This window comes from Lycorma delicatula, chromosome 13, assembly GCF_047948215.1.
Source record: "Lycorma delicatula isolate Av1 chromosome 13, ASM4794821v1, whole genome shotgun sequence".
NCBI lineage: Eukaryota > Metazoa > Arthropoda > Insecta > Hemiptera > Fulgoridae > Lycorma > Lycorma delicatula.
Window position 1 is genome coordinate 5,588,225 of NC_134467.1, and position 23,904 is coordinate 5,612,128.

The following is a 23,904-nucleotide window of genomic DNA, read 5'->3' on the forward strand; positions in this document are numbered from 1 at the left end:
GCCTTTAAACAAATATTACACGTAAATTTCTTCTCACCTGTATGAATTATAAGGTGTTTCTTTAAATTACCATTATTATTAAAAGATTTTTCACAAGTGTTGCATTTAAATCTTTTTTCACAGATATGAATAGAAAGATGTCTGTTTAAATCACCGCTTCGATAAAATGACTTTTGACATAATGTACAATGGTAACTTTTTTTCCCGATATGAATATTATTGTGATGCATCAGATTATATTTTGATTTGAATGTTTTTTCACAATGATTACACGTATATTTCTTAGCGTCATTAATATTTTGTTTATTACACTCCACTAATCTATCGCTTACATCATTATTATTAATTCTTATATCGTGTTCAAATTCTAATGTTTTATCATTATTAAATCCATCACTACTAACGCTGTCGATTTTATTGAATATTTTACGTAGGCGATTACGTAAAACGTTATCTTTACACTTCCTGAGTCATATATTTCGTATTCTGAATATTATCCTCAACATTTTCTAGAACTGAATCGTCAATTGTCTTATCAGCAAGATCCTAAAATAAAAGATATATATTATATTCAAGAGAAAAAAAAAGTAAAAATAAGCAATGAATAACACAGAATAAGATGAATCAATCTAAATTAAACTTACTGTAAACACCAAAAATAAACAGAAAAAGGACATCAAAAACTTTTATAAACAGTACCAAAAAGACTGTTAAGATGATAAAATTCTCCATTAATCATCTAAAAAGGAGATACAAACTTAATTTATGCACATAATGTGTGTGTATTATATATATATATAATACACACACATTATGAGAACAAAAAAATTAAATTATATTTCTTAAAATATTAAATTTATCTGTTATGCACAAAAACTTAAATAACAATGCTTAATTAACTTATAATTCCACAAAGTAATACAAAACATAAGATTTTCCAATAAATTATGCTTGTATTATTTTTGTTCGATACAAGGTTGGGGAGGAAAAATCAATTCAATTTGTTAATCTTCAATGTCCAACAACATTCCTAAATATAGACAAAACCCACCACTCTTGCCAACTTACTACTCTCTTCTCAAATTTATATTAAAAATTTTACATCAATCCACATAATTTTCAGCACTTCATATTTATATGAGTGCAGCATTGTACTCCACATCAGATTTTTAAGTATAATTTTTCAGTTATTATAAAATTAATTTTTTTCATACGTTCCTAGCTTGCATAACTCTACTTTTGAAATCATGTTTAAAAAAATATTTCTGCTAAAACATTTTAACTAGGTAAATAATATTTTAAGTAAAAGAAACAGGAATTTTAGATTAAATTCTGTTTCATCTCTTTCATTATAAATTTTTTATATTTGGTGTAATGCTGATAGATGGTCATCCTGAACATTCACCATCATCAGCACATACTTGACCATTTTTAAAAATCAATCGTAGATCTGTGTTTGGCCAAAAGCATCATAACTGAATATCTGCACTAACATTGTGCGAGTTTCTGCCACTATTTTATCAAAATAAATACAGAAATATTTCTAATTGTCATGCGTTATTTTATATACAGGTGATTACAAATAAAATATACACATTCAACAGATTTATTAAAAATTTATTTTTAAGAGATGAGATGATTACTTTAAGTTCATATTTATAAATGTTACAAATGGTGTACACGACAGATATCAACATGGTTGTTGAATTCATTCCAAACACGTGGAAGCATATATTGGTCAATGGTAGCAACAGCATTTCTAATACGTTATATTAAGTCGCCGATATCAACAGGAAGGGGCGGTACAAAAACTTTGTCTTTTACATAACCCCATAAAAAGTGGTTGCAAGGTGTCAAGTCTGGACTACTTGGTGGCCAACACTTTTACCGTATGGTGATTTACCAAATTTTGTTCTGAAATGCCATTACACAGCAGTAACAGAGTATGTTTTGGCTAATTCAAACACATAAAAAACTTACTCTACTGCAGTAGTGGCCACCTTGCCAGTCTAGTAACATGACACATCAATCAGTGACATTAGCAGCTGAGCAGATATACAAACATAAACTTTAAAAAAATTCCCTGTAAAACCATATAATTTTCTGTATTCAGATACACCAGTTTAATTTTTATAAGCTACCAAAAGTGTATATTTCAATTCTAATCACTCTGTATTACCAGAGGTTGATAACCTGGAAATGTTTAGATTAAAAAAACATGTGTAATTAAGAGTAAGAATTAAGCAAACAATCCAAATTATAACACTAATAAGTTAAATTAAAAACGATTGAACACATTATATTTTTAAATAAACAACTTTACCAATTCTTCCTGTTTATTTTGATATTGTTCTTCCTTTTTTATAAACATAAAATCTTCATAGTTACAGTTTTCACTTATAATTCCATCATTTAACGAATTATTTATGCTCTTATAAGTAATAAAATTATTGGTACTTCAGTTGGTTCCTTTATCCATAGCAACCTGCAAATTAAGTTATTTTTTGTTATAATTATGAATTAATAAAAAATTATTTTAATTACAATAACATTAATAAGTGTTATCTTTCAAAAAGCCACAAAATATGTATAAAAAATTGAATAATTTAAACATATATTCATAATCAACGTAGTATTGAATATTAATTAATCATAGAGTTAACTTTAGTATAATAAGGAACTTCACTTATTTTATAGTATGTTTATAATCTGGAGTGAAACTTTATTATGAAATGCGTGTTCTAAGAAAACCAACAAAAATAACCAGTTAGCAAATTTATAACAGGTCAATATATTTATTACTTCCACATTCATATTGATCACATCTACAAACCTGCACATTTTATATACACGATGTCTGGGGTAAAGGTATCTAAAACTAATGGCCTGTATTTAGGAAACCAGTCCTTGAAATCCCTTACAACATAAGCTCAAACCACAGGATATATCCCCAAGATTTGTTCAGTATACTCTCAAATTCAGCAGAATACACAAATGCAGACAAGCCGACTCCAATGCAACTGTCAAGATACATGCTTTGGTTAGTAGTTTCAATTAGTTATGCATGTTCAACGGCTTGTACAAACTGAATTAAATATCAATTCTCCTACATCCAAGACATCATATTCCAAACATATGACTTCAAAAGTGACTGGAAGCTTTGTTTAAAGAGCTAAGTTACAAATATAATTTTTCTCCTTAGTATGAATATTTAAATGTGATTTTAAATTGGAACTTTGATTAAAAGACTTCTGACAAAAGGTACAAACATATTTTCTCTCATTTTTATGAATATTAAGATGTGTTGTTAAATTGCTTTTGTTATTAAATGACTCTTGACAAAATTTACGTACATAATTTTTCTCCCTCATATAAGTAGCAAGATGGATCTTTAAATGCTTTAAACAGCATTCAGAATTTAATGACTTATGACAAAACTTACAAATATAATTTTTCTTATTTGTATGTTTTTTTAAGATTCCTCGTTAAACTGCTTCCAAAATTAAATGACTTTTGACAAAATTTACAAACATAATTTATCTCCTTGGAATGTAAATTAATATGCATCTTTAAATAAGAAACATCACTAAAACTTTTTTGGCAGAAATTACTATCATAATTTTTTGTTTTTGTATGAATATTTAAATGTGAATTTGAACTATAACTTTGATTATATTCAATGGATTTTTCTTTCATAATTCTATCAAATACTGAATTATTTACACATCTATTTTGAGTAATGCGATTCTTGGTACTTCCCTTGTAGGTTCCTTTATTTATCAATTATAACCTGTAAATTAAAAATTACTAATAATTCAAAGGTAATTATGAATAACGTAAAACTATTTGAATTGCAATAACATTAAGTATTATATCTTGTAAAAAGTCACTAAACACGTATAAAAAAATTGAATATTTTAAAGATATATTCATAATCAAAGTGGTTTTGGATATTAATTAATCATCAATGAGTTAACTTTACTATAATAAGGAACTTTACACTTCTCTTGCAGTATATTTACATATTGGCTGAAATTTTATTATCATAAGCATGTTTTAGGAAAACCAACAAAACGAACTATTTAGCAAATTTATAACAGGTTATATATTTATTATACACATTTTATCTATATAGATGCTGATCAGACCTACAAACCCATACATTTTATATACAGGAAGTCTGGGCTGAAAGCATCCAAAACTAATGGCCTACAAGAAAAGTCACTGTTATCTCTTAAATGTAGGCTAAAACGACAGAATATATCTCAAAGATTTGTTCAGTATACTCTCAGAGTCACCAGAATATGCATGTGCAGACAAACCAAATTGAACACAATTGTAGTCCATCAAGATGCAGACCCCCCACAAAAAATGTTCAGTTTATGCTTTGCTTTCAATCAGTTATGTATGTTCAACGGCTTCTATGAACTGAATTGAATGTCAATTCTCCTACATCCAAATCTATTGTATTTCAAGGATACGAATTGGAGACTAGAAGATGAGTTTCACAAACTGGAAATCATCAGAAGGTTTCAGTTAGTTAAAGAGACTGTGCGTAAAGTAAGCGATACATTCACTGCCAGATAAGTCTATTTCATCTAATATATATATCTAGTTATGGACTGAAGATTCCTCCTTTTTCAACTGTTCACGACATCGGTCATAAGCGCTCCATTTGCAAGAATACATTACAGCTGCTTCTTCATATTAAACCAAATGATTGCCGCCTATTATATCAGTTTGCTGCAGAGATAATCACCACATTGAAACAATCTTAATAATATTTTATTTAGTGATGAGGATACTTTTCATACATTTGGGATAATTAAAGACAATGTCAAATTTCTTGTACCGAAAACTCCATACAGTAATCAAGAATGAAAGGAACATACTGAAAGTAAGTGTCAGCTATGACGGGAAAAAATGATGTTATAGAACTGTTTTTTTTCATAGAGTCCACTGAGACAGGGCACACACATGTCAACATGTTTCAAAATTTGCTGTTCCTTACATTGCTGGAGGATACAGTTATCAACAAAATGGTGCTCCATTAAACTTTTATGAAGACGTTAGCATGTTCCTGGAAAACACTTCTCCAGATATTCGATCAGACGAGGAAGTCCAACTGCATAGCCACCTACATCTCTCAGATATCACTTCTCCGGATGTTTTTGCTTGGGGTTTTATTAAAAATTATACCAAAGAAAATATTGAGAGATTTGAATGATTTAACACAAAAAATTTTAAAGGTGTTTGGTCTAATAATGCCGCAGATACTCCCAAACACCTAGCAAGAGTTAGATTATTGTCTAGGCATCTGAGCAGCTAAAAAAAGTGCATACACTGAAGTTGACTAACCTACATTAAAACATGACGAGTTGCTAAGTTTAGTAAAAAAAAAAAGTTATTAAGATGTACTTTTGGATACTTTTACTATGGAAATCCTGTAGATTATAAAGTGTGTGTATATATATATATATATATATATATATATAAAACAAAGAAAATATTATTGATAATATATAATTATATATTAAATTAATATAATATATAATAAATATAATATCTTATAAGATATAAATAGTACAATGATAATAAATTTATAATAACTAAAATTAAAACATCTCGTACTGCATGATATTTTTTTAATTCTTACAAATTAGCACTTCTATGGTACACACCTTTTCATCAATGTATTTAACTAAGTTTCGTTCCTTAAGTTGTGCTTTTCTGATGCCTTAATAGCTCACTGTTCTTAAATCCCTATATATATATATATATATGCTATTTGACATTATACTATGAAGCAGTTGGGAAAATTTGAAATGAGGACTGCTTTGGGATCAGGAGATAAAAAACAAAATATGTCAATGTTTTAGCAAAATTTACTTTTTTAAAAATTAGTAATTAGTTTTATAACAAGACTGCAATAAATGTTAATTAAGTCATAATGATGTTGATAATTATTTTGATTTTAAGTGAAATTAAGTTAATAATTGTATGTAAAACAATCTCAAACATTTTTAAGTGATCATAAAAACACAAGTATAAAACATAATTATATATAAAATATAATTCTCAAGACTTATCTCTTCTAATAGAAGAGATATTTAAAGCAGATCTTTAAATAATTACAGTTATGGCATTCGTGATTTGTACATTTTGACAATCTTAAAATCTTGCACAGTACACAGAAAGTAAGGCAAATCAATAAGAATTTCAAATTAAAGTTTTATAAATTCTTAAATTAATATTTAAATAATATTTATTTTTTATATCACATAAACATGAAGCTTGTGTGTGGAACATTAAATGGAAGTTTATAGCGTATGAAAAATGTCACACCTGACTGGTATTTGATATCGATCATGAAACAGAAATTTTTCACAGCAACTGAAATAATTTCACTGTGAGGTACAGGCCCGATTGCAGATTGCAATGAAGGATATTTTACAGTATGTTTAGATTTTTTAGAAATTCCAGACACACTTGTTAAACAAAAGTAACAATCAGTTCCAGATAGGTAAACCAAATGGCAAAGCCTTCTGTGTACCTTTCAGGTGCCATCCTCTTTAAATACACAGAAAAATTAGTGCATATTATATTAGAACCCCACGTCTTATCCTGATCACCAATTTTATACTGAAAGTACAAATTATATGCTTTTTTAATTAAAGGTGTAACATTTTTTCTATTCGATTTTACGGTAAACTCATCACATGTATAACAAAAGGCATCCACATCATTTACACAATTTTGAGGCATTATCACACTGCACTCTTAACGAACTTAAGACAGTAATAAGACTCAACAAAATTGATTCATTCCTAAACCCAGTGCTTAATACAAACACAGCTGTGTTTTCAGCTACATTTTTTGACCTGCACAGACATGATTAATCTTCTCCATGAAGGCTACCTCTTCAGTATTAGATATGATATAATATGCGACTGTGATATGATTTAATTCATTGCCTAGTATTGTTTATTTATAGCTTACAAATTATGTTAACAAAGTTAAACAATAAAAAATGAGCTAGCAAAATACAATATAGGAGCAAAAAATGCTAACTATATGTTGAAAAATTAAAAAAATCTTTTAATTAAAAATTATAATTTTTTCAAAAATGGTGGGCGATAGAAAGATAGAGTTCATATTTGTTTTTAGCATCAAAAATCAGAATAAAATGATGTATTGCATGTTAGGAAACAATAATTATGTTTATCTGTGTAATTAAACATAATAATACTGTAACAAATGACCACCCGTACTTGTGCATTAAAATTCTGGATTTATTTACATGAAGAAGGTACAAGAATATACAGATATGTAAATAACATTTATATTGCTATAAACTTTTATGCTTAGTATATTGTAAAAATGAATATTGTTATATCTGTTATGTTAACACTAATTTGTAACAATTTAAATAATACAAAAAAAAAACCCCCATATTATTAGTGTCAATGACTATAATTATAATTATAAATTTACCCTTAAGTTTGCCTTCCTTGGTTTTCATCAGCTCCATTACAGGATTTTACATAAAAAACCACAAGTTATTAAGAATGGATTAGAATAATAACTAATTATGTACCAGTTACAAAGGAACACAAAAAACATGATTCGAATAGTAATTCATATACATTATTTGTCATTATCCAATCATCTATTTCATTAAGGAGTTTTTTGTTCACTCTGCTGTAAATAAAATTAGCAGGAATAAGAATTATTAGTTTAGAAGAAATACACATATCCTCTGCAGTCATTTTTTTTAATGCTTTTTGATATGTTTTTTATTGTGAAAAAATATACACAGAAGATGTATATTTACATCCTTCGACCTTCAGTCATCATCATATCAACTCAGTTCACCGTGGGACAATTTGATGATGATGATGATATTTATGAAATGTAAACAAACAGATGTGTGGCCATTCTTGGGGCATGTGTTCGACTCAACCCAAACAATCAAAGTACACCGGTATCCACTCTTTTAGTTTTTAAATCCGTACAAACGCAACTAACTTTTACTAGGATTTGAACCTAAGAACCTTCAACATCGAAAATAGCTGTTAAACAACTGATTTTAGACCACCCTGGTGAGCTAAATCTACTTATATGTCTCAAATAACAAAAAAATATCCACCACCAACCAGTAACAGAAACCAAAAAAACTAACACCAAAAGTTGACTTTCATGAGATCCCGCTTCATCAATCAATACAAAATTCCAAACTTACATCAAACAAAGAATAAATAAATAAAAACTAAAATTAGGAAACATAAACCCTAATAACGACAAAACTTGAACAACAAAGTTCCAGTTAGCACTGAGTTATGTTCAAGCTTTGTCGTTATTAGGGTTGTTTCTTAAATTTTAGTTTTTATGTTTTGCTTTTGGTTGATGTAATTTTGATTTTTGTACTGATTGATGAAGCAGGATCTTATAAAAGTAAACTTTTGGTGTTAGTTTTTTAGGTTTTTGTTACTGTGTTTGGTGATTTTTTTCCCTGTTATTTGAGAATTTGTCATAGTGGTCAGTATGTTGATGATTAATTGAATTTTTGCAGTTATATATATGAGTTAAGAAACGAACTGTATATAATCCAAAATTTAAATATTAGCTAGTAATAATGAAAAATGAAAATTTGGGGCTAATGACTATAGCAGTCTATGAGTAAAAGAAAACAGTGGGTCACCAATATTCAACTGGACTGCTTAAACCCAGACTAGACAACTTAAAAAAAACTAATACATTATTTGAAAAATTTAAACACTACTCAAATACATCTTCAATAGGATTTTTTTTATCGATCTTAATTTTACTGGGTTTTTTAATTTATTTTTTTCAATTCATTTACCAAATATTTTGGTCTTTCTAAAACTAATTATAAAAGCAAATTTCTGCACACTGTATTTTTTTTTAACTATATTACTGTATCTCTTTTTTCTTACATTGTATGTATGTTCTAAATTTCTTTTTCATTTTACTGAAATACATCTATATATTTTTTTTTACTTTGTGTTAACCATTAAACATTAGAATGATATGTGGAGAATATATGATAAACCTTTATAAAATTATCCTTTTCAATTATCCAGACTTGACCTTGCAAAGGTCCATCTGCATAATTGGTGTCCCACTGTATGCAAAATCTAATACCCTTACCACTTTATTTTCAACTTTTAAATTTTCTGATTTAATTAAGTCGGTCTCTTCAATTGCTAATGGATCTTTTTCAATATCACCATTACTAACATCACACAGTTCCTTCCAGTTGTAGTAAATTTTCTTGCTGTAATAAAAAGAAAAACACGAATGCTATGAAGTAAATATGTTTATGACTTTTTGTATAACTTATAAAATAAAAATTAATATCTCTAAATCGCTTACCACTTACATAAATGGTGCAGCTACAGTTTAATTATTATCACTATTATTAGGTGACTAATATTCCAGGTTTTGCTAAATGTTACAAAAAAATGGTGCTACTAATCTTAAGGATTTTTCTATAAATTGTAATCTTTTAAATCATATAACTGTTAAAACTCTTGCAGTAATTCTCAAGATTTTGGGTTTTCTAATCTTTCTGACATTATTGTTAAATACTGCTTCTGGTGAAATTTTTTACTTAATAAATATAATTTACCTTAGAGATAACATAAGATTTTGGATTCTAATCTTATATCTCATAAATTCTTACCAGATATAAAAATATAAATTTTGTAACAATTAAAATTTATTAAATTAGAGTTTGATTGTAAATAATTTTTGTTTTTTTATTTTGCCACGTAATGTTGAGGTTTGTGCATGGAGTATGGAAATTCAATTTTGTAGTACATGAAAAATGCCATGCCTGACTGGAATTTGATATAGAAATTTTGAGGAATTGCAGCTATGTATTAATAATATTGTTGATAGTCTTGTACTAAAAAAAGGAATCTTTATCTAATGATTCCAAACATTTTTTAAATATGCTAATAAAAATGAAGTTACATCTTCTTTGTTATGTACTTAGTATTTTGTACTCGTGGGTTTCATGCCCACCTATTTGAATTAACTAAATAAATAAGCTTTAAATATTTACCACACTTACAAAAATTTTAAAACTTACCTAATACCAATTCATTTTATCACCCAACCCTCTGCTTGAGGATAAAAATGGAAAATTATGCCTTAACAACAAAGACAATTGCAAAATGAACGAATGTCCTTTGAAATATTATTAAACTTCCATGTATCCAACCAAAAAAAAAAAAAACTCAGCACAGATGATAGGACTTCACCGTCCAATTTATGACCCTAGCAAGCATGACATCTATATGTTGCTTGTGTCTAGCGAGTCTGTTACTGCGACACACCTCACATGCTAATCAGCTGATATGATGTTATATCGTTAGGTGGTTTACTTAATTTGATTGGTTTCAGCTATTTTCCATAGATCCAGGAAATATTCAAGTTTGAAAATGGATGTAAAGTAATAATAACTAGTTAAACAAGATCTTTATGATGAGTGAAGTTGACACTACATATTTTATGAATTAGATGGTATTCAAACGATGAGGATACTGGGGAGTTTAATAGTTTAATGATAAGAAAATTAGCATTTAATTTTACAAAAGCAGCAAAATTTATCTGTTCTGAATGCATATATAAAGTCCTTAAAAAAATTTATTCATATATCAAAAACAGATATTGGGTTGTGTATGAGATTTTTCACTCATATTTCTTATTTCTACATGCCAACAATTGTAATTTATTTAAAACAACTTTTAAATCAAAAATCTTTTTGCAAGAACTTAAAATTAATTTAATATATATTCCTAGAATTAAGCTTAACATCAACAAAGCAGTACTTGTTGATAAGATTTCCTGTCTACATCTATACTATTATATAAACGGGAAGAAGTGTTCGTTTGTTTGGGATAAACAAAAAAAAACTACTTAATCAATTGCAACCAAACTTTTTACTTCATGTTTCTCAGCATAACTGTGAAGGTTTTTAGATACCTTTCTGATCTAGAAAAAAAAAATGAGTATATGTTTGTAGTAGTGGCAATTTCCCGGTTATGCACAAACTTTAATGAATTGAATTAATGAACTGTGAGTCCCCTATCACTGTGTGAACTGGGTTTGAACTGAATGATTTGTATCAGTCGTTTGAATAATATTACAAAAATAATATGAGTAACATTAAATAAATTTAAAAAATTTCTGTTTAACAATAATGAATGGGCTTCCTGTGGGGAATGCGCGAGTAGCTAGTATGGTAAGGTATACGAGCACCTCGTAGGAGGCTAGACCAATCATTACCATCAACTGGCAACAAGCAGGGTGCCCTTGGGGTGGTTTAGGGAGGGGGATATGCAATGTGGTACTCTTATAATAGCTCTGTAAACAATCAAACGGTTTTCAAAATTCAAATGGGGTATTTGTTAGTAGGTTAAAAACTAACTTTTGCATGCTCAGGTCTAACAAATCTATACTCTCGATCTAACAAATCAGAACCTTGTGGAGCCCATGAGTTGGTTCTGAGATTTGCCTGGGCTGATCTGTCCTGAAGGGTCCAGGTTCTGGTTAGACAGCTAGTCTCTTATAAGAGACCTAATATGTGCTTAACCCCTTTCAGCAACCAAGTTACAGGATCATGGAGTTTTTATACAGAAATTTAAAAAAAAAACGTTTCAATGACTATTTTTGAATATACACTTTTTATGTTGTTATAATACTGTACAAATATAAAACCCTATACATTATCATATTTTTGATACTGTACTATCGATAACTGAAAGTGAGCGTTCACAATAAAAACTGAAGTCATTGATAACTTCGCAGGGAGCTAACTTCAAATATCTTTTATAATAATATGGTTAATATATTACTTTTCCTAATGTAAATATAAAATTAAATTTTATTTCATTATTTTCATTTCATTAATAAAACTTTATGTCACAACTGTGATTAATCTGTATCAGATCAGGTTTTAATTACTAACCTGATAAATATGACAAGTAAATATAATTAACAACCGATTACCCAGAGCTTATTAAAATGAGAACTCTATCAACAAGTTAAAGAAACACATTTCAGACATCACTGAAATTTAAAAACATTTGCCTTCGCACATTAACCATTTATCATTCACACACAACTTAAATCTATATAAATGAAATAGAAGTAAATAGAATTAAAAACAATTTTTTTATAACAGAACACACTGAAATAGCAAAAAAAAAATATATATGTATGTATGTATGTATTTTTGATTAATGATGAATGGTTAATTTTTAAATTTCAGTGATGTCTAAAATGTGTGTAGTTTAACTTGTTGATAGAGTTCTCATTTTAATAAGCTCTGGGTAATCAGTTGTTAATTATATTCACTTGTCATATTTATCAGGTTAGTAATTACAACCTGACCCAATACAGATTAATAACAGTTGTCACACACACACACACACACACACACTCTCACTCTCTCTCATGAAATTAACAAGAGACAAAGCATGTTTGTTACAATATCCAATAATTATAAATACTTACATGATCTGGATATTCAATCTCTTCTTCTATCTTCACAGAGTGTAAATAATTAATTTCAAGTTCATCAGTTTTCATGTTAAGATTAAACTGTGGTGAAACTTTATCATTTAATGTGATCTCAGATTCCTTTAAAAATAAGATAAAAGAAAAACCTTACAAAATATGAAACTAATTAATATTCAATAAATAATCTTTTTATTCTGACTGGAACTTAATCATACCATTATATAATTATATCCAGTCAGCATAAATAAATTATTAATGGAAAAACAAATTGTAATATAAAAAAAGATGTGATTAAAGTCTATATTAATTGTTTATATAAAATACATGAAATTATGTTAAGGTAAATATTTAAACATAAAAAATCACAAAAAGATAGTTCACAATTTAGAGGGTACTACTGAAAATTATCTTGAGCATATATTTAAATGCATGTTGATCGGAACGCAGATAAATTGTGCCTTTTTTGTAATTAGTATTATTTAAAAATTCATTAACAGTGGAATGTTGTTTCCATTAAAGAGAAGCACAATAAGGCCCTTTCTCGTAAGCTGAAGTATTGTGTCAAGTTATGTGTAAACAGTACTGCTGTCTGGTTCAATTCAGATGGACACTGTTACTTTTTAAGAATAAGTGACAACTGTTTTTAGTAAAGATTGCACATTCATAAATATAAGCATAAGGATAGAACAGGATATTTAATTTTCTAAATACAGGTCTACACCATTAATTCTAAATCTTTTCACTGCCGCCCAAATTGAGAATCAAAAATTTTCTAGCACCCCCAAAATGTTTAAACTTACCATCTGTTAAAAATAATAATTGCAATTGCTGTTTTTAAGTTGCACTCTTAAAAACAGTATTTAAAAAATCCTTTAATTTCCACATTTATTTGTATCAATACGTTGCTTAGATCGGGAGATATGCAGCATTAAAGACAAAAGTGTCCTTTTCTCTTTGAAGTGGATTATTTTGGTTCAGAAAAAACATTCAGATATAAAAAAAAAGAAATCGCAGCTGAAGTCTTAAGCTTTCAAACAATGTTAATGGAGTATAGTATACTGAAAAAATTTTGTTTCCACCTTGCGCTTGATCAAACACGAAGAAAAACTTTCTCACAGATTTTTTTTAAAAAATTTGATGATTTTTGAGATCTGAAGTACACTGTCAAAAAGTAGAGTATTCAAGCTTTAATCTTTGTTTTATTCCTCTCTCTAAGCTTCTCGGTTGCAAATTTAAAGTAGTGTGAATACAATCATTTTTTATCATAAAATATAGGCGTCCCTTTAATTTTTTGTACTAGTATAGTAGGTATTTAAATTTAGTTTTAAATATCAGGAAAACATAACTTTTGCCTTTATTTTTAATCAGCTGTCACCTTCCTAGACTGCCTGAACGCCCCCAACTTTCTGTAGGCTTTTTACCACCCCTCCTGAAGGCCTCCAGCGCCCACAAGGGGATGTTTATCGTCCACTCTGAAAACGAATGGTCTACACGATTCACTTATAAATACCAGATAATGATCGGACAGCCCAATTTTCTATTTTAAAAATTCAATCTGACTTTGAGGGAGCGCCAAGATTTGATATTAAACTTTATGTAAGAATATGCAGGCATATAATAAACATTTCCTACAAACTGCATACTTTCTGACTAAAAAAAATCAATTTCTACTATAATAATCATTTTATTATTATAGTCATTGTTTCATGCTCATCTCCATGGATCTCACACTTTCATCAGGAGGTCATGGGTTCAAATCCAGGTCAATCATGTCAATTTCCGCACACTACAAAATTCATTATCATCTATGAGGAAATGTAAATGGGCATAAACCTGTGGTTACTGTAGAAATAAAGATTAATAAATAGTATATGATTATACCATGCATCTGATAGTCTTATATTTTCGGTAATTTTTTTAACTTTGTTAAACTGTGTGTAAATTATGAACATTTCTCTGAATAACTAATATAAACTATACTCTTCGACATTTTCCTTTTATTAGAACTACATTATAAAGGAAACTCTACAAAAATCTCTTATAAAGATATTTAATCAGCTGTTTAAAAAACTAATAACCTACAGGAAAAATTAAAGAAACTGAAAATTTCAAATATCCAGGGGAGATTAGTAAAGTCAACATCTCTGAAAAAAAGCCATTTGTCCAAATCAGTAAAATGGCTAGCCATCAATTAACTAAAAACACCTGCAGTAAAAAGGTAATATCACTCAATGCCAGACTAAGACTAGAGGTTGGGAGGTGCTTCAGCAGGAACAGTCGCTTAGCGACCATGAAGTGATCTATTTTGAACTGGAGGCCTCATGGTCATGAGGGGTTGATGTATAAGTAAGAAGAGTGGTTAGTGCGTTGGACATTGAGAGGGTGCAACATATTGTACAAGAGTGTTTAGGTCACCTCAGTGACATTTCACCAGAGTTTTTAACAGAGGTAATTTTGAAGGCTTCCCATATGGCGCTAGAGAAGGCACGACCAAAGGATAAATGTGTATATTGGTGGTTGCATGAGGTAGCGGCAGCTAGAAGGGCTTATTTTGGTGTTTTTGGTGCAAGAGGCGTCTGCAGTGGGCAAATTGTAGAGATGCGACGGAGGAGACTGGGAGACTGATTTGGCACTGGAAGAATTAAGGAGGTGTCGGAAAGCTTTTAAGAAAGAAATTATGAGCAGTAAGAGAGAGAAGTGGCAGGAGTTATGTGATCACCTCGATAGCGAAATATGGGGAGACGCCTTCAAGATTGTTAGTAAAAAGTTCAGGAGAGCGTTACCTGAATTGTTGAGGGGCTACTGGAGGACTGCGTGGAGGTACTGTTCCCCAGGAAGCCGTGTGAGGTATTGGAGGTGGTTGCTATATTTTACATTGATGAGACATGGGTTAATGAAAATCATAAAAATTGGTTTATGAATGAAGTACAAATAACTTACAAGATGGGAGTGCAGTAATAATAGATAACACAACTTATCTCCCTTTTGTGGTACATAAAATTACCACAAAAGCTGGAGGAAAGCTGAAATCAAACAGTAGCTTTAAGAAAAAGTGGTTGCTTGCAACCGCTTTTACACTTTTTTTTTTAAATTATTGCATTCTAATAATATGTATAATGTTTACAGATACGATTTTAATGCCTTTATGTAATCTGTTATTCTTTTTATATAGATGTCTTTGATAGAAATATTGCGAATAATTGTAAAAATAAAAATAAATAGAAATAACAACACCAACAATATAGTAATAATAATAATACTACTTACAAAAACTAAAATTTGTAATATTAACGATGTATAAAGTAGCTGACAAAACTGTGTGAAAGGCATTATTAAACCATGTCTGAGTGTTGCTGGTCATTATAGCAACAAACATGCTGAACTACTAGTTGCAGCTGTACTTTTTGAATGATCTTTTTTAAATCATCCCAACCTCAATTAAAAGCTTAATATTAAATACTTTACTTTCAAAATATCGTCATCTTATTCAAATTTTTTCAATGATTACAATGATGTGTTTTTCCCCATAAAATAATCATTGAAACTAAAGATAGGTTGTCTCGTAAAAAACACTGTACGCTTCAATAATACTAGTTTTGGGCTAAAATCTTAATAATAATTATTGAGAAACAATCATTTAACCTACCCCAGCAAATGCAATTTTTTGCCAAGCTCTTTTGTATGAAAATCACAGTTTGCATAAACAAATTAATATAGTTCCTGAAGAACATGGTTTTTTGGAAGGTAATCTACGCGAACAAACTCAGAAGTAAAATTCATATGAGAAGTGTCGGAAGAATTAGAAATTAAAACAGAAGTAAGACAACAGAGAGTTCAGCATCAATTCTTTTTATCTGTGACCAAAAGAAAGTAATAAAAGATTGGAAAAACAAGATGAAAAACATTGGAACAGACCAGTAAATAAAATTGAGTCTGAAATTGAAAGTAAGTGCTTAGCCCTTGCTGACAACATTACAATTTTCATGGAGAACCTCAAAAAGGCAGCTGAACAAGTAAAACACTTAAAATAATTTGCAGGGAAAATAAGGCTAAAGATTTCTTTCAAAAAGGCAGAATTCACAACCAACCAAGATTTCCCCAAGTCCCTAAAAATGAAATTCGGGTAAAACATTAAAGTTAACAAATTTAAATATATGGAAGAAATAATCCAAATTAATGATTTAGATGAAAAAGGCAATCAAACAAAAGTGAGAAAAATAAAATTAGCCGACCAACTAACAAAAGATATTTTGAGCAAAAAGGACATCTCAGTAGATACCAAAATCAGGCACTAAAATACAGTAATCGAACCAGAGGACATGTTTGCTTCAGTTTTTTAGCGGGCAAAAAACATTTTCGTTATGAACGAAACAGATTTTCAACCACATTTACAGAAAAAAAGAATGGAAATCAACAGATTTCAGTGGTTTTAAGTGAAAATGTTAATATTTTTTCAAGGAGATAGTACAATACAGAATAATGTTCAGAAAACCAGTAAAGATTTCACAGAAAGGTAGAAAAAAGAAACAACATTTGCTCAGAAGAGAGAAGGGAAAAATAAAGCAAAAGAATGAAGAACTGTTGGAAAACTGGAATAAACATTTAGAAAGAAATGAATGTAAAGTAAAATTTTGCCTCAAACGTACAAAAAAAAAATTAAAAAAACTTGCATGTTCATGTGATGTATTAGTTTCAGTCATATGATGTGGGAAAAAAAAGGATATCATTTGTGCTACATTATCCTGTTCAGTCTCTAATTTAATATTTTTATTAAGAGGCACAGCTTCATTAATAAAAGTATTATTTACAGGCCCATTCATTATCTATAAAAAAAAAACCAAAAATCAAAATAAATATCCATAATAAAAAAAAAATATATATATCTGTATAAAAATAATGTTGAGTTTTTCATAAACAGCTGTCTTATAACTCCTTAATGATTGTTCTTTGTTTATGTTTTGTGGTGGCTTGAATGGGGTTATATTTGATACTGATGCAAGCTTTCTCAATGAAAAAGGTAGATGCAAGCTTTCTCAATGAAAAAGGTAAGAGAACACAAGAACAGACGAATGATATTAACAGATGACGCCATATATGTGGCTCAAATTAATCTCTCTAAGAGGCCATGTGACATGGCCCTTGGCTCACTGATTCTTTGATACATACTGATGTACGTGATTTTAATTTTTTTAAATATATTTTTTATGAATTTTTTCTGTTATTAATAAGTTTTCATTTAGTTCCAGATCTAGTTTCTTTTTTTTATCTTATTAAACTAAATTTTTGTTTAATTTTAACCGATGTTATTTAATTCATATCCTCAGAAATAAATTCTCTACAAACTAGAAATGTTTAATTGTCTACTGGAAAATTAACAAAAAAATTTTATTCTAAACCTAAAAACATTTATTTTATTTCAAACCTAATTCTAGTGTTATCCAGCATAACACATTCGTGTTTTGATTTATTTTTAAACGAGTTCTAGTGAAAATGCAGATTTTGACATTGACTGATGAAAACCCTGAATGACAGATTTGTCAAAATTTGACAAACCAAATGACAAGACAAAAAATTAAGAGGTTTGTAGAGAGTGATTCAAAGGAAAGTTATGATAGAACTATGAATGTCTGATGATTCTGTCAGTAATTCGGCTGACATAAGTAGCAGCAATAATTTTCAGATTTCTTGTATTCCTGGTCAAGCTGGGAATATATTGGAGTGTGCACCGTTGGAGTCTCCAATGTTCCAATGTTTTCAACAATGCACTATACAATGATAACAACGAAGGAGATAATGAATCTAATCTAACTTAATCTAATAACTTAGATATACATGATATTTTATCCCAACATTTTTCCACTATTAGTTACATGATGAAAAATAACAGCAAAGGTACAGATGCCAACCCCCAAGAAGTGTATTATGCACTTTTCATTAATCATGCATTTTCAATTTCTTAAGGCAATGAGACATCATTATGCAAAACAAAAGATTGAATTTTGAAGGAGAACTGAGCAATCAATAATTATAAAAAAGCTCTAGAGTGAAAAAATGGTATACACCTGATATAAATGTAATGCAAAGATTCTGTGGAATAATTTTGTGGATGGGTGATAGTAAATTGCTGACGATATAGCAAGTCTGTTGTATTATAACCAAGTTGGTAAGCTAATTTATTGTAACATATTTGAGATTCTTCTGAGAATGTTCCATACGATGAAAGACTGTACAAAATTCAACAACTCATCGACTAGCTTCTTCCAAAGTTTCAAGAAGGTATGAATCCTCAGGAAGAGATGTAAATCGATGAAAAATAATTATTTTCAGGGGGACAGCTTGTCTTTCATCAAAACTATAAAAAATAAACAAAAAAAAAACATCAGCACAGGGTGAAACATTTAAAATTATGCTTTGTCTGTGGCTATATATGGAATCTCAAGATATATGCTAGAAAAGAAGTAATTTCAAGCAAAGGGGTTCCATTGGACCATTACTTGATGTTGGATGAACAGTATTTTGAAAACTGGTATACAAGGGTATCGTTGACTTCTTAGTGACTTCATTGTTACACAAATCTTGCCGGTATATTAATGGCTAATCAAAAAGGAAATACAAAACAATTAACAGAAACCAAACTGAAAAAAATTGAAGTAGTTCCAGCCCAATATTCAAGTAAAAAAAAAAAAAAATATTGAAATGGAAAAATAACAAACATTTGTTAATGATTTCAAAAAAACAGAAGGAAAGGACACCTTGAAATTCAAGGTAGTTACAGATTACAACATTGCAGAAGTACTTACATACACAGTAGGTCTGAAAAGTTCCCGAATAAAATTTCTGTATTCGATACAAGTAGCGCCATCTCTCGAACAATCAGGGAAATGTGTAGCAATAATGCCTGATGAGCGTGTGTACAATTTTTTGTCACTCCAGTCACATTTTTTCATCACGTTTTGTCACTCCAGTCTCGAGTTATATTCGGCCACATATGTTGTGTTCCTGTGATCTTGTGGGAGCTCACAATATGGAATAGAAAAGAGCGATAAAATTTTGTGTTCGATTTCAAAAATCTTTCGTTGAAACTTATTCTATGATACAGCAAGCATTCGGAAAATGAACCCCATCTTGTGCTTCAATATAACATGTGATAGAATCGTTTTAAAAACGGTAGAGAGTCGTTGGATGATGATGAACGAAGTGGAAGGCCGTCAATAGCTGTTCATGGTGAAAATACTGCCAAAGTGCCCACGCTCCTGCTCAAACAACCTCATCTTACCCTTCAGGCCATAGCTGAAGTGTTGAACATTGGTAAAGATGCGGCACGTAAAATTTTAACAGAAAAAATGAACTGCTGAAAGGTGTGCTCTCATTTCATTCCATTATTTGTTGATCGCATCTTTGCGTCTTTCTTTCGCTCAAGACTGTTGAAATTGCCTATAGTGACCCAAATATTTTGCAAACAATTGTAACTGGGGATGAAAGCTGCTGCTTCATGTATGATCTACAAACAAAGCATGAATCCGCTGCTTGGTTGAGTCCTACAACACAAAGACCGGTGTAAGTCAGGCAACAAAAATCAAGAGTGAGAAAAATGATGATGGCATTCTTCCACTCAAAGGGCCTGATAAATTTGTCCAAACTGGTCAAACTGTGAACTCTAAATTCTATTTGGAGGTAACAAAACACCTGATGCCTTCGAATCCGGTCCGAATACCAGGATCGGGCAGATGGACTCTCTTGCTTGACAACTCCCTGGTACACATGGCAATAGTTTTAACGCGTTATTATGCCGAAAATAAAATCACCGACTTACCCCTCCGTCAAAGCAAGCAAATTCACGCAGCTTGGCTCCAGCTGACAATTTTCTGTTCCCGAAACTCCCGAAAAGCCGCTTTTTCGACTACATTCTGGCCACCCAAAGGGCTTGCACCGAGCAGTTAAATAAAAGTGATCCCACAAAGTGATTTCTCCAGAGCGTTTGACAGCCTCTACCGGCACTACAGTAGTATAACTATTGAAGGGTTCTATGTAGAGGGCTGATGTGAGTAAATTCGTTTATCTTTAAATTTGTATTTTTACTTAATTTAGATCGGGAGTTTTTCAGACATACTGTGTAGATTTGTCTGACCAAATGAGCTCATATTCCACCAGCCTTGATGTTCAATCAAGTGATATAAAAAAATCATTTTTGAAATACTGTTTTCGTCAAAAAACATCAATTGTCAGTGCTTGGTTTTCATACAACCCCCCTAAACCCCCCAACCCCCCTGTTATCAAAGAACAGAAACTTTCAACGAAAACCCAAATATTTAGGGAAGAATTGACTTTCAATTTTTTAGGGATGATTGACACTGATGTGCAAACTGAAGTCAGTCAAGACGCATCTACAAAAGAAACTGCAAGAGTAGATAGGCTGATCAACACTGAAGGTAAGAAGTTAACAGCAAGTCAGAGATGCAGTGGCTACACTGCAAAAGAGGTAAAAAGATAAAAGAAGAGGTAAACAGATGATAGAGAAACATCAGCAAAAACTATCAAAAGGGTGATGACAAAATGTTATGTGTGTGGTGCTTTCTCTCATCTTAATTGCTTCATCTGTTGACTGATTTTGTTATCTCATAAAACCTTTGATTGAAACGTTATTGATCATGATTTTGTGTAAAAAAATCTGTATTTAATTATTTATAACAAAATTGATAATTAAATGATAGATATAAAGAATAGAGAATTTATGAAATGTTATTGTTTTCTGTAAATAGTTTTTTATAACATAGTATGATGTAAGTTATAATAGCAATAGTTAAGAGATGTACATAGGTAGTAGTTTCCTTAAGGGTTATAAATATAACTTTTTTTTTTTAATATAAGAATACTTTGTAAATAATATTAAAATTTATCAAGTGATCCCTCTAAGGCTTACATGGATCTCACAATCAAAAATTAAAGAATATCAGGAACAATAACTTTTGAATTTTTGCGTATTTGTTACAATTTTAATAAATATTACATTTAAATGACGTGTTAAAGAAGATAAGTCTCATGCCCAGATATCGGTTTTATGCATTACCTGATGCTTAACGGAGCACAACAAATATCTACTGGCAGTCAATGTAAATTATACAGAATTTTAATTAAAAATACAACATCGAAATTATGTGCAAGCAACTTAGATGCGATATAATGATGTTATGAGAGATTTAATCATTAATCATATAAATTAAGATAAAAACTTTATAACAGAATACAATAAAATATTTGCAGACATCAATTTCAACTGATGACAATTACGTTAAAAAAATAATGATGACAATTATGTTAGTCTGATTTTAGAATAAATAATTTTTTTTAACATGCTCACACTAATAAAGGTTACCAAAAATGGGGTAAATAACAAATGAGAATTAATCAGATAAAACAGAATTCAAAAAAATGAACAATGCAAGCTTGTTTAGGTATATAAATGTCAATAGGCACAAGTTTATGTAACTTTCATTTATTATAGTAGTGTCATGTTTGTGAAAGACTCAAAATATTGGTGTGTACATCATGTCATATCAAAAGTCATTTCAAATTATGTATATATACAGATTTTATGGAATTTTAGATTTAATAAATAAATTATTAAACTTTAATTAAAGCCAGATCACTATAAGTCTCCTAGCACCCCTCAGGAAATAGTAGCACTCACTTTAGCGATAACAGATTTATTCAATTCATCATCGTTTCTAACAACAAATTTATTTATGTAACAATTTATGTAACATATTAAAAGTTAATAAACAAGAGAAAGAACTAATTATAAAGGGGTATTAATATTTATATACAATGTTCATACGTTTTACATACATCACTTACAAATATTTATATTTCTAATTTTTGTGAGATGCCAATTAATTTCAGAGGCGTTTTAATAGAATCAATAGTTTGCGTTATTATTAAGTAGACGTATGTATTTAGTTAGCTATGAAGATGTTTTTATTCTGTCTGTTTTTATTTTCTTTGTTGAGTGTCAAAACAAATAGTTTTTTGAAACCGATCTCAGATTTTTTTAGTTTTACCAAACATAGTAGGTGAGCAGGCAATTTTCATTAAACACATTAGACGGGAAATAGACGTGTGGGTTTTTCCTTTATATTGTTGTAAATATAAGTTTATGGTTATCAAGTGATGGGGTGTTTTTTTTCTACATCTAGTTGGCAATTATGGAATATTTACTGACGTCAAAAGAAAACAAAATTGAAAAACCTATGAGCATATTATTGTGCAGACATGTTCAGAGCAAGATAATATTTTTGTCAAGTTGTTAATAGAACCTTTGAAAAGAGGCCAAGAAAAGAATTATTCTTTCTCTAGATAGAAATTTTTTATTAGGTAGAGTTACATCTACTGCCCACAAAGTACGGTTGAAATTAAAACAAATCTGATTCTTCTTGCAAAGTACAATGAACTTATAATGAAATGACACTCACAGACAAAACAATATTTGAAGATGACGTGCGCAAGGCTTTAATAAACATTGCCTCATGAGTTTTATCCCATTTACATCACATGGCATGACTTGCCAACAGAAGACATGGTCTGAATTGCTAAACTACTTTTAAATATGAGTTGGGATTAAGAAACGAAACATCTTTAACTCAAGGTTGATTGTCAACCCAGGAAGCATGCTTCTAGATCAACTGTTTGATCTAAAGGTAACTTTTCTGTTAATAAGTTGAGGTTAGCAAGCGAAGGTTAAATTTGGTTAATTTATCTATAATTATAAACAGCAAACTTTTGGGTTATAGTTAATATCATCCAATATAAACACTATATTACCATTGTTATTTATTTATTTTATAAATATAATTCAACGAAACTTAACCTACGCAAGCTAACCTTGCCTTACACCACGTGAGTAATAACGTATACGATACAAAAGTTAAGTTGGAACAAACAGCTTAATTGCCAAAATTACTAATTAAAAAACAAATAATAATAATAATATGCCCACAATATATGATTTTTTTAATATGCTGCTTAAATAAACGAGTTTACGTCGAATTTAAATAAATTTACATCGCAGGCTAAAGCTACACTTTCAATTCATAAACACAAAAAATTCAAACTTAAATTCTATTAATTTATGTTAGAATGGTATAAAATTACTTACTTGGTCAACAAAAGTGAACACAAATAAATAATACTGATATTACAATACAGATTTCACAAAAACGCTTATAAACATATGATCCCAATCTACTAAACAGTGACGCCAACACATGTAATTGTACAAAGTGATTCAAAGAAACGGGAAATTTGAAAAATATTAAAATAACGTTAATAAATAATAACTACGTAATAATATATAAT

The 23,904-nt window shown here is 29.7% G+C and overlaps 1 long non-coding RNA gene across 1 annotated transcript; it reads right to left on the reverse strand.

Moving 5' to 3' along the window:
• Positions 1-227: 227 nt before the first annotated feature.
• On the reverse strand, positions 228-23,789 carry LOC142333573 (uncharacterized). Its single transcript, XR_012758634.1, has 5 exons — positions 23,705-23,789; positions 12,547-12,672; positions 9,172-9,298; positions 2,324-2,485; positions 228-546 (listed from the first exon to the last, which is right to left on the reverse strand). It is a non-coding gene; the product is annotated as an uncharacterized LOC142333573 (long non-coding RNA).
• Positions 23,790-23,904: the final 115 nt, after the last annotated feature.